General features: G+C 44.2%; 1 protein-coding gene across 2 annotated transcripts in view; it reads right to left on the reverse strand.

Annotated features, from left to right (window-relative positions):
* LOC139564799 (junction plakoglobin-like) overlaps positions 1-13,028 on the reverse strand; it is a 78,441-nt gene extending 65,413 nt beyond the window's left edge. The window contains exon 1 of one of the 2 annotated variants that reach the window (XM_071384629.1): positions 12,906-13,028. The gene's annotated coding sequence lies outside the window, so the exon portion shown is untranslated. Of the gene's footprint in view, positions 1-12,718 lie in introns of both variants that reach the window. The other variant, XM_071384627.1, reaches the window with a different exon arrangement.
* Positions 13,029-13,418: the final 390 nt, after the last annotated feature.

A 13,418-nucleotide genomic window follows, 5' to 3' on the forward strand; every position in this document is an offset into this window, starting at 1 on the left:
TAGCTTATGCTTTCAGTACTAAATTCATTCTCTGGTATTTTGATTAGGTGGACAACATGTCAGTTCATGCTGCAATAGCTCTGATAGGTTGGAGGACGTCCTCCGGAAGTTGTCATAATTACTGTGTAAGTCTATGGAAGGGGGTGAGAATCATGAGCCTCCTATGTTTTGTATTGAAGAAAATGTACCCAGAGGAGGACGGAAGCTAGCTGTCCTCCGGCTACACCATGGTGCTACCCTACAGGGTGCTGTTGAGGCTACTGTAGATCACTTTTTAATGTTTCAATACTTATATTTTTATGAAATTCACTGAGGAGGATGGGCCTCCCCTTCCTCCTCTGAGGAGCCTCCACTGGTATAGACAAAGAATTGGCAAAGTAGATTGTGTCGTAAATACAAAGGCTGAAATAATCAACCAATTCTCTCCTTTAAAGATTAATTGAAGATTACTCTTGTTAAGGTCCCATTTGATGGTGTGTGAGTCCAGAATATGTTTTAATTAATGTGGGCAAAGCAGCTTTTTCACTACTGCATGTGTTTCTTTATAAACCATTTTGTGTTGTTTTGACTAGTGTGTGTAGTAGCAGTTTTTTGACTGCTGTAAGATGTCAAGTTGAGTGTCAAGAGTGTCATGTCTTCAGAATGATGCTGTGTGAAGTCTTTGCACTAGAATCCAATCGTACAGCAGAAGACACAGACAGTGAGACAGACCTGCCCAGCAGCACAGCGGATCAAACTTTGACTTGCGAAATACTGCACCAAACACCTTAGCTAGTAAAATTGCTATCTAAAAGATCCTCAGCAAAAACATCAACATTATTTACAGATTTCTTGAGTTATCTTAGATTCATTTGGACTATTTTGAGGAAGTGATACTGGCTTTGTTCCTATGGTGTCCAATGAGGGGCAAACTTAAGTAACTGCCACATCGAGCCACACCCCCAAGACTAAAATCTTGTTTTTCTTAATGAGCAAAAGAAAAATATGCAGAATCGGTGCGTTCAGTCGCTCTTTAAAATTCTTAAGGCTAGGGCAGTATTTTGACGTCCGGATGAAAAGCGTGCCCAAAGTAAACTGCCTGCTACTCAGGCCCAGAAGCTAGGATATGCATATAATAGATTTGTAGATTTGGATAGAAAACACTGACGTTTCTAAAACTGTTAGAATAATGTATGTGAGTATAACAGAACTGATTTGGCAGGCGAAACACCGAGCACAATCCATCCAGGGAAAAATGTTTTTGAGGTCATTGTGTTTTCCAATTGTTTTCTATGGGAAGCCCTATTTATGAGGAACCTGGTTGCTGTTCCTATGGCTTCCACTAGATGTCAACAGTCTTTAGAAATTGGTTGATGTTTTTCTTTTGAGAAATTAAGAAGTAGTGCTATTCACTGTAAGTGTCACTCCAGGTGGACTCTACTGTTTTGGTGCGCGTGAACTGGAACGCACTTCACGTTGTTTTTATCCGGTATTAGAAACAGTTTATTCCATCTTAAATTTTATCGATTATTTAAGTTTTAGGGTACCTGAGGTTGGATTAGGAACGTTGTTTGAAATGTTTGGACCAAGTTTACAGGTAACTTATTAAATACTTTGTGGGCATGTTGGGCGAGTTGAAACCGGTGTATTTCTGAATCAAACACGCCAAATAAATGGACATTTTTGGGACATAAAGAAGGACATTATCGAACAAAAGGACCATTTGTGATGTTTCTGGGATATTTTGGAGTGTCAAGCGGGCGATATCGCGACGTGAGCAGGTGGTAGGGGATAAGCAGAAAGGCGCCACAGGGGAAGCGCCTTTAGTGTGTCACTTTAGCTTGTCAGGCTCCGTCTGCAGGTTTCTCTGATGATATGGGCGAAAGGAACAGAAAGATCATGTTGGCTAGCGCTCTTACACTGCTGGCAGCAGTTGGATGGATGGTTGGAATGTGTGTAGGTAAGGTAGAGAGTGAAAGGAGGAGGAGAGAAGAGGGGCTGTGTGTGTGAATCTGTTTGAATGGTCTCACTTCTAAGCAATTCTGAGTGGTCCAATTTCAATCACATTCACTCACACCTGCGGTTGGAATGTGCTGAAATTCTCCATTGCAACCACTGACATAGTCCCTTTAAATCTGGGCTCGTGGTTTCAGAGGTACTATAAGAAGTAGGGGCTTTGGTTTTTATCTTGAATGGCAGCTTACCTTAAAAGTGTCTGCAATGTATTTTTCCCTTGAATAAGTATAGTCTTTCAGTTCTGGCACTGAGGCGCATGCAGGACTCGTCTCACACTGTGCCTTTGGTTCCCATTTGATGCAATTAAAATGCTCCTGACATTCAGCCGCTTTAAAGGCAGAGTGATCCTTAAATTGAACAATACCCCGAGGACCATTACAGAGCTGCACTTACAGGGCTAAAGCTGTGCTCATATCGACTTTATCTTCCCTTTTATGAGTTTGTTTTTTAAATGGGATGTTTTTTTAATTGGAGGCCTTGGCGACGTTACTAGTTGAGTGTAACTTTGAACCTGACCTAGTGAATCTGCCTTGACCTTCGAGGGATGTTGTTGACAATAGCCATCTGGTTTACAGTATCTGAAGCCACCCGCCCATTGCTTTGATGCTATTCCAACATCAGATGAGACCAAAAGCTATTGGAGAAATGAAAGAAGAGTCCATTGATTGAGGCCTAAGATCATTCTCCCACGAAGAGTCGCCTTGAAGATAAAGCCCATGTTGAGGCGACATAACACTTGGTCATGCCAAGTGTATGTTGCAGGGAGAGATGAAGTGAAGGGGAGAGGAGCATGCTATTCCCACCATCCAACCACATACCACAGGTCTCTAGTAATGAAGAAGCTTTGTATCAAACAATCCCTTCGCATAACCCACAGATTTACCCCTTGTACACACCCAGGCCAGAGCTAACACCCACACAAATACTCAGTCACACCAAATCCACAGATGTAGCTCGTACACACTTGACGCCACTCAAGGCATCTGCCACTCACCCACTCTTAAGCACGTACGCACAACAGACACACACCAGTCAAACCTGCAGATACCACACACACACATGGATGTGACAACATACTGTTGTTACTGGTGTAATTAGAGTACTATTTAACAAACTAAACCCCAAACACGAGACAACTACCAACATGCCAGATGGACGAACGGACACACACGCACACGCACACACACACACACACGCGCGTTTTGTTCTTCTATTCTCATGGGGACATTAAATGTATTTACATCCTATTTTTCCTGACCCCTAACCCTAAACGTAACCCTAACCGTATCCTGTAATCGTAACCCAAACCATAAACCTAACCCTAACCTAACCACTAATCCCTTACCCATACCCTAATTCTAACCCTAAACCTTACGCTTAAAATAGCCTTTGTCCTCATGGGGACGTGATAAATGGGGAGAATTTTCCTTGTTTTACTATCCTTGTGGGGACTTTGGGGGATTTTAGGTCCCCACAAGGATAGAAGTGGGGGGGATAGAAGAGAGCCCTTGTTTCTCTATGGTGTAGTAGGTCAGGGCGGTATTCTAGTTTATAATTTCTATGTTGTGTTCTAGTTTATATTTTCTATGTTGGTGTTTTGTATGATTCCCAATTAGAGGCAGCTGGTAATCGTTGTCTCTAATTGGGGATCATATTTAAGTAACTATTTTTCCCACCTGTGTTTGTGGGATATTGTTTTGTGTTTGTGCATGTGCACCACGTAGTCACATTTAGTTGTTCGTTTATTGATATATTTTGTTTTGTTTAAGTTTCTCTTTGAATTAAATATGTGGAACTCAACATCCACTGCGCCTTGGTCCCGTTCTAACGACAGCCGTGACAGAATATCCCACCAAAAGAGGACCAAGCAGCGCATCAACGAGGTAAAGGAGTTTTGAACATGGGAAGAAGTGATGGGTGGATGCGAGACCCTTCCTTGGCGGCAGACGGAAGGTAATAATGGAGGACAGCGACGACGCCAGGGTTCGTGTCCACAGAAAGCCCAAGGACAACCCCAAGATTTTTTTTGGGGGGGGGGGCACAATGGGTGGCCGGCTGAGCCGCGGGAAGAGCCAGAGCACATGGAGCAGGCGATAGAGAAGTGGTCAGTCGACCCAAGGAGAGTGCCAGAGCCTGCATGGAAGTCGATGGAACAGTGTGAGGAAGGATACCGGAGAATGGAGTTGGCGAGGAGTATGCGGCAGTGCAAGCGTACTGAAGAGCGGGTCATCAGTCCGGTGTCATATGTGACGGCTCCACGCACCAGATCTCCAGTGCGCCTCCTCAGCCCGGTATGTCCTGTGCCGGTTCCTCGCACTCGCCATGAGGAGCGTGTCGTCAGTCCGCTGCCAAAGAATCTTGGGGGGGGGCACATGGAGCTGGCGGTCGAGCAGCGGAGAATGCCAGAGCCTGTGTGGGAGTCGGAGGAGGAATTCGATGAAAGATTCCGGAGAGAGGTGGTAGCGATGAGAATGCTGCAGCACACTCGTCCTGGAGTGCGTGTCCCCAGTCCGGTACGTCCTGTGCCAGCTCCCCGCACTCTCCCTGAAGAGCCAGAGACCGTCAGGGAGGCGATGGAGAAGTTGGGAGAGAGAGAGAGAGGAGAGAGATGTTTTGCAAGTGTGTTCTGCTCAACATTCGACCAGAGGATCCGGTTAGCAGTCTGGTGAAACCTGTACCGGCTCCACACATCTGGACTCCAGTGCGCCTCCCCAGTCCGGTACGTCCTGTGCCTTCTCCCAGCACTCGCTCGGAAGTGTGTGTCACCAGTCTTGTGCCACCTGTACCGGCTCCATGCACTAGGCCTCCAGTGCGCATTCACAGTCCAGAGCTTCCGGCGACGGTCCACAGTCCGGAACCTTCTGCGACGGTCCACAGTCCGGAACCTCCTGCGACGGTCCACAGTCCGGAACCTCCTGCGACGGTCCACAGTCCAGAACCTCCTGCGACGGTCCACGGTCCGGAACCTCCAGCGAGGGTCAACAATCCGGAACCTCCAGCGAGAGTCAACGGTCCGGAGCTTCCAGGAAAGGCGTCCAGTCCAGCTCCAGGGCAGGAGCCTTCCTCTGTGCCGGTGCACAGTCCGGGTACGGCGTCCAGTCCAGCTCCATGGCCGGAGCCTTCCTCAGTGCCGGTATCCAGTCCGGGCACGGCGACCAGCCCAACTCCAAGGCGGCAGCCTTCCTCTGCGCAGATGCCCCTTCCAGGCACGGCGACCAGCCCAGCTCCAAGGCGGGAGCCTTCTTCTGCGCCGATGCCCAGTCCAGGCACGGCGACCAGCCCAGCTCCAAGGCGGGAGCCTACCTCTGCTCCGGTGCCCAGTCCAGGCACGGCAGCCAGCCCAGCTCCAAGGCGGGAGCCTTCCTCTGCTCCAGTGCCCAGTCCAGGCACGGCAGCCAGCCCAGCTCCATGGCCGGAGCCTTCTTCTGCGCCGATGCCCAGTCCAGGCACGGCGTCCAACCCAGCTCCAGCGCCGGAAACCCTCCTCCGTGCCGGTGCCCAGGCACAGCGTTCAGCCCGGCGCCATGGTCGGATCCGGGGTCTGGGGGGGGGGGGGGGGGCTACGACACGCACCGGAGCCTATGACACTAGTCAACCCCCCTAACCCCCCCATTTGGTTTCAGGTTTTGCCGCCGGAGTCCGCAAAACGGAGTAGGTCAGGGCGTGACTGGGGGGTTAGTCTAGTTTATATTTTCTATGTGGGGTTCTAGTTTTGTTTTCTATGTTGGTGTTTGGTATGATTCCCAATTAGAGGCAGCTGGCTATCGTTTCTAATTGGGGATCATATTTAAGTAGCATTTTTCCACCTGTGTTTGGTGGGATATTGTTTATGTGTAGTTGCATGTTAGCACTCCATTGTCGTCACGTTTCGTTGATTTCTTTATTGTTTTGTTTTGTGTGTTTCTCTATTAAATATGTGGAAACCATATCGCGCTGCACCTTGGTCCGATGATTATTCCAGCGAACGTGACAGTATTCTAGTTTATAATTTCTATGTTGTGTTCTAGTTTATATTTTCTATGTTGGTGTTTTGTATGATTCCCAATTAGAGGCAGCTGGTAATCATTGTCTCTAATTAGGGATCATATTTAAGTAGCTATTTTTCCCTGCTGTGTTTATGGGATATTGTTTTGTTTGTGCATGTGCACCACGTAGTCACGTTTAGTTGTTTGTTTATTGATATATTTTGCTTTGTTTAAGTTTCTCTTTGAATTAAATATGTGGAACTCAACATCCGCTGAGCCTTGGTCCCGTTCTTACGACAGCCGTGACATTCCTGCCCACTCAAAAAATACCTTATTATAACTTTATCCCCTGACAGTCCCTGTGTGAACCCGGGGCCCTGGCAGTACTCCCTTCTGGTCTCTTGCACATGGGCAAGACGCCACACCCCACCGAAGAGAAGTAATTTTGATGGGCAGTTTCAACAACAGTGTCAACAAACACTGCAAGGCAACCGTAAAAGTGCTGTAAGCAGTTTGGTCACCACTAATCTAGGCTAAACAGACTCTGGCTACATTTCATTCTGCAAACCTCTTCATGGATCAGATAAGAAAGCAATATGGCGGAAGGCAATATGAAACTCCACTTAACAGAGGGCAAGATGGGGCTATAGGCATGTTTCTGATAGTATCCCAGTAAATGAAGCCTTGATCAGCAAAGTGGAGAGAAATAGGAGGATGGGATGAATTGCTTATGCAACAAGATGCAGCCACTGCTTTGAAAGCTTTACGTTTGAACTTCCAGTTGGTTCCCTTTTCCACCTGACAAACACATTATGTCAGCCACCTAGGTAAAAACCTGTCGCCGGGCTTCAGTCGGCTCAGGTCGTCCCTAGATAACTCGGCTATAATCCATCTTGTGATGTGGTAGGCTATATTTGACACTTCACAAAAGCATTCAGCCATCTAGGTACTGAAATACGGATGACTGGATTCACCTGATAACCTGAAAACTATTATGGGTGTTGAGATCTGCCCAAGTTTGACGTCAGTTGCCAACCAACCAGTTAGAAATGAGATTTCATTAGCACCCAGAGCAATCTGGCTTAATGTCATAAAAGGCTACTGCAGACCAAGATGCACTTGAAGATGTAATAAGGGGGTAAAGGAGGAAAACCACTATGATAGTGATTCAAAGAAGAGGGATAGTTTACCACCTGGAAATATCTATGAGGAGAGGAAAAAAGCTATTTGGAGAGGGGAAAAGGCTGTAGCCTATATCTCAAAGGCATAATATGAGGGGGGAAAAGTGAGCTACTGAATGAGCAACTGAATGATGGCAATTTTACAGCATTTGGACAAGAAAATGACCATACCCTATTTTCAAAAGGGGATAATTATTAACAACTAAAGTGGCCGTAGTAGGTCTGCGCGAGATGGAGTGAGCGGTGGCAGTTGATAGGCGTGTGATGGGGGCTTGTAGACCGCAAAGCAGAGTATCCACTGTCACAAGCACTTTTAGAAACTTGTTTCCCAGCCTGGTCTCATAGACTAGACGTAACATAGTAAATGTAAATCGGGGACATGCAAATTAGTATGATATGTTACGTTTGGTATGGTTACATAAGACAGATGGAAAAGGGTGGTTGGTCGGGGTGGATGGGTAAGCGTACAATGCGAATATCTAACAACCCAAAGGTTGCAAGTTAGAATTTCATCACGGACTACTTTAGCATTTTAGCTAATTAGAAACTTTTCAACTACTATTACTTACTTTTGAGCTACTTTGCGACTACTTAGCATGTTAGCTAACCCTTTGCCTAACACTAACACTAACCCTAACCTTAACCCTTTATAGCTAACTCTTCCCCTAACCTGGGGTTGGGTGGTATCCAGATTTTCATAGCGTTATACCGTCCTTCTCTTATATCGGGATATATGGTATTCCCGGATTATATCAAGGGGACGCCCAAAAACGCAAAAAAAAACATTGGGCATCTATTACCAGAATGCTAACAAAATTAGCACAAGTAATAGCGAATTTCAATGGAGGCTGCTAGCTTAATATGCAAACGAGCGGCATGTGTACACGCTGTGTCTTTGTGGAGTCTGGAGTCGCTAGGGCAACAGGGCTCTCTGCTCTGCTCAGGGAAGAGAGGGAGGAGAAGACTGGCCGAGAACGGAGAGGAGAAAAAACGTAAGGAAATCAAGATAGTGGCAGCTGTACAAATAACTAATCCAAAGAACTTTGACTTCTTAAACATGGCAGAAAGCTGGCACTACATGATGCCCTGTCACCTTATTAATTCAGCCACTTACTTAGATTAACTAGCAAGTTAAATATAGGGTTCGGGTTAAGGCAAAATTCTGAGTTTTTCACACCAATTATAATTTTTTAAATGCAGGTGTAAAATGCTTCTTATCGTAATTTCTGCTCGGCATCAGATGCATTTTCTGCTTCAGTTGCACTTCTCCACTCGGATGAGAACTCACGAACAAGCATTCTATCAGCATACAGCTCTCTGACTGATGTGTAGCTACTTTACTCCAGTACTTTTCTCGTGTAGCCAGCAGCAGTCCAATCCAATTCCATTCACCCAATGTGCTCCAAACAGGGATGCCATGTCCGCAGTTTTTCTGCTAAATTGGGCAACTTTGAAAACGATTTGAAAACGTATTGGTCCTAGGTTGCGGGTTTTTGGGCTACTTCTACTTGCTACGTGGCCGCCATGGCATTTCTCTTAAAAAAGTCTATTTCATTGTGACCTGCTGCTGCTGACTATCAGGCAATGAGGCAGAGTGTTGAGAGAGCGTGTGTTGAGAGAGCACTGCAGCATGCAGCTTAGTCCACTATTGGCTGAGTCAAGTGAGTGAGAGGAGACAGAGCAGCACATGCGCACATCGTGACAACTTTTTACATTTTAATGGAAGTTATAGAACTCCATGGTGTGCTTCTGTTATGGTGAAAAGTCCTCAATGAAACTGACATTAAATGTGGCGAATGATACATTTGCATCTGTTGGCCATCGAGTAGCCTATTCATTTATATGCCATTGCAGGCTACTGTAGGCTAACATTTGATACAATAAATATGTTGAAATTACTATATTACTGGAGTCGTTGCAAATCAATTTGTGCCACTTGTGTAGCCAACCTGGAGCTGTCAAACAAATGTAATAAATAGCCTATAGCCTATAGTGTATTGTTGTTGTAGCCTTGTGTTATTATGCAATTATTAATGGCCATGTTTAGTTAATTAACTTGGAAGTTCTAAAAGCTCTATCGCAATTGCCGATCAGTTGTTGGAATGCATTAGACTGACTGCAACATTCAGTCAGATTAGGCTACAGGTAAAAAATAAAAAGTAGAAATAAACACTGGCTGTTGTTGACAAGCATATTCAGTTAATATACAGTTCCATTCAAAAGTTTGGACACACCTACTCATTCAAGGGGTTTTCTTTATTTTTACTATTTTCTACATTGTAGAATCATAGTGAAGACATCAAAACGATGAAATAACACATACGGAATCATGTAGTAACCAAAAAAGCGTTAAACAAGATTTTATATGAGATTCTTCAAAGTAGCCACCCTTTGCCTTGATGACAGCTTTGCACACTCTTGGAATTCTCTCAACCAGCTTCATGAGGGTAGTCAACTGGAATGCATTTCAATTATCAGGTGTGCCTTGTAAAAAGTTAATTTGTGGAATTTTTTTCCTTCTTAATGCATTTGAACCAATCAGTTGTGTTTTGACATGGTAGGGGTGGTATACAGAACACAGCCATATTTGGTAAAATATCAAGTCCATATTATGACAAGAACAGCTCAAATAAGCAAAGAGAAATGACAGTCCATCATTACTTTAAGACATGAAGGTCAGTCAATCCTGAAAATTTCAAGAACTTTCAAAGTTTCTTCAAGTGCAGTTGCAAAAACCATCAAGAGCTATGATGAAACTGGCTCTCATGAGGACCGCCACAGGAAAGGAAGACCCAGAGTTACCTCTGCTGCAGAGGATAAGTTCATTAGAGTTACCAGCCTCAGACATTGCAGCCCAAATATATGCTTCACAGAGTTCAAGTAACAGACACATCTCAACATAAACTGTTCAGAGGAGACTGTGTGAATCAGGCCTTCATGGTCGATTTGCTGCAAAGAAATCACTGCTAAAGGACATCAATAAGAAGAAGAGACTTGCTTACTCCGAAGAAAGACGAGCAATGGATATTAGACCGGTGGAAATCTGTCCTTTGGTCTGATGAGTCCAAATTGTTATTTTTGTTTCCAACCGCCATGTCTTTGTGAGATGCAGAATAGGTGAATGGATGTGTGGTTCCCACCGTGAAGCATGGAGGAGGTGTGATGGTGTGGGGATGCTTGCTGGTGACACTATCCATGATTTATTTCAAATTCAAGGCACACTTAACCAGCATGGGTACCACAGCATTCTGCAGCGATACACCATACCATCTGGTTTGCACTTAGTGGGACTATCATTTGTTTTTCAACAGGACAATGACCCAACACACCTCTAGGCTGTGTAAGGGCTATTTGATCAAGAAGGAGAATGATGGAGTGCTGCATCAGATGACCTGGCCTCCACAATCACCTGACCTCAACCCAATGGAGATGGTTTGGGATGAGTTGGACCAGGGAGTGAAGGAAAAGCAGCCAACAAGTGCTCAGCATATGTGGGAACTCCTTCAAGACTCGTGGAAAAGCATTCCATCTGAAGCTGGTTGAGAGAATGCCAAGAGTGTGCAAAGCTGTCATCAAGGAAAAGGGTGGCTACTTTGAAGAATCTGAAATATTTTTATTTATTTAACTAGGCAAGTCAGTCAAGAACAAATTCTACTTTACAATGACGGCCCACTGGGGAACAGTGGGTTAACTGCCTTGTTCAGGGGCAGAATGACAGATTTTCACCTTGTCAGTTTAGGGATTCAATCCAGCAACCTTTGGATTGAATTCCTGGCCTAACGCTCTAACCACTAGGCTACCTGCCACACTTTTTTGGTTACTCCATGATTCCACGTGATATTTTTTAGTTTTGATGTCTTCACTATTATTCTACAATGTAGAAAATAGTAAAAATGAAGAAAAACCCTTGAATTAGTAGGTGTGTCCAAACTTTTGACTGGTACTGTACATATTATTCATATTTAATTCAGTGGTTGAAATTACGACCCCATCCTCAGTAGTCTATTCCAGCAGGCTATTGTGAAACACAAGCACTTCTTACCTCGAAATCGCCAAGCTATTCATGTTGAATAAATTACTCTGTTAATTTGAACTAAGCAAGCTGCTAAATTGTTCAGTTTACATCTTGCCTAGGTTACTGTAGCCTATCTGAAATAAGATGTAGGCCTATCAGGGGCTATAGGCTAGCTGCATCTATCTAAGCAAACTATGGCAAGGTTGAATTACAATCATAAACCCCGATTTTAATCTCTAGCCTATGCTTATTGAAATGACAAGTCAATCTCGTAAATGGGTCATTTATAACTGTTTGTAGTCTTAACATCTGGTTTGTGGTATATGTCCAATATACCAAGGCTGACGGCTGTATGCAGGCACTCTGCGTTGCATCACGCTTAAGAACAGCCCTTCGCCATGGTATATTGGCCATATACCATACCCCGTAGTGCCTTATTGCTTAATCATAGCAGTCAGACAAGTTAAATCGACATCCATTGATCGAAAATGATCTGACGAATTTAATAAGGACAACTTATCTTTTCTCTTGCAACATATTCAAATTCGTTTGCAATAATTATTATTTTGATGAAAACCGAATTTTGATTCTAATGTCGTTACAATTTATCCCGATAGTCCTTAATTTGCTCAATAACGTTATGGTAAAAGGGTTTTATTGTATCAATGTGGCAACTCCTGTCTTGCTGTGAAGAAAACAAATAGGCTAGTTTTCAGGCTTTTTGCATGGGTTTTGAGTGGTCACAGAAAGTGAAACATTGATTTTCCCTAACGGCAAGAACTCCAATCCGTTTTACACGTAGCCTAGGCTGCAATTAGGAAACATGACTGACGCTCACGATGAGTGTGAGATAATTTGATATAGGTGTGGCACTTATGGGACTCACTCGCGTATCGATTTTCACAACGAACACCACTAACAAAACAACTTCTACTGTAATTGTAATTACCGTGACGGCATCGTCCGGGTAGCCACGCACAACACACAGGAGTGGACATAACTGTAGCATACGGTAACACTGAGCATATTCCAATACCCACACAAATATTTGGTGAATTGACAACAGGGTGAGTTTCATGTTTTAGAATGAGCTAAAACAATAGTCTAGGCTACTTATAACAAACTAGTCATGCCTAGGCTATTCTACTCGCATGCATCCCTATTTGGAGATAGAGGTGCACCTCTATTCCTGAGTTCCTATCAATAAACAGTCAAGTTTCCCCTAGCCAGGTCACTCGCACCGACACCGATGGGTTGCTGCCTACACCCATGTCACAGACAAAGAATGTCGATTCAAAAGCAACAGCAACATTGCAGAAGTGTGAGACAATTCTGGTAACAATTATATAGCTCAGTGCGTAGCCTATTCGACCGAAACAAAATGTCCCACATCTGGCAAGACTAAAACGCTCAGGAAGGTTGGCTGGCTACGTTCACGGACACAATAAAAGATGCCAGACAAACACGACATAGAGGGAGCATATCAGTCTCAGTAGCTGGAAAGGAATGTCACTTGGTATTGATAATGCTATAAACTACATCTGATCAATAGGCTACCTTACCTATTCACAACGCATCACAGCATCTTGTTGGAGAAAACACTGTTGCTCGAATATCTTTGATCGGAACAGAGAACATTCGCTTTCCGAACACTACAAAACATGACATTATCTGAAATAAACTCCACTATGTTACAGCATGCGACTGAAGCGACGCCCCAGAGCGCCAGTGTGTTGACAGGTTGGTTACCTTGCGCAATTAAATCGCCGGTTTCAGGACCTCCTTGCGCGCAGCACTCCGAGTATAAACTTTTCTTAAATCCCGTGTTCGCCTGCTCGTTCTGGATCCCTCCGTTCCAAGCAAGTCGGGAATGTGTTGAGCAACGGTTCAGTGACAACGTCAATTTCGTCGAGTCTCCACCCACGGCACCAAGAGAGACCCAATAGGCGGGTTGTTGAAACGGTCATTGGCTAAATCGACAAATACAGTGTTATTACAAGGTAATTGAAAAGTATGTGCAATATCGGTAACAATTTTCTATTCCTTCTGGAGTGAGGAATAGGCGAAATATTTGTCTCCTTTATGTTTCTCCCTGCACAATTACGAAATAGATTGTGATACATCACGAGGAATAACTATCATCAAGAGACATTCAAATAACAATTTAAAAACAGAATATCTAATATGACATTCACCAAATGTAATAATTCCTGCTTGTTTTAAATCTAAGCAGAAAAGCCTACATTGAAATGTCTGCTTTCC

The sequence above is a fragment of the Salvelinus alpinus genome, chromosome 36 (assembly GCF_045679555.1).
Source record: "Salvelinus alpinus chromosome 36, SLU_Salpinus.1, whole genome shotgun sequence".
Lineage (NCBI taxonomy): Eukaryota > Metazoa > Chordata > Actinopteri > Salmoniformes > Salmonidae > Salvelinus > Salvelinus alpinus.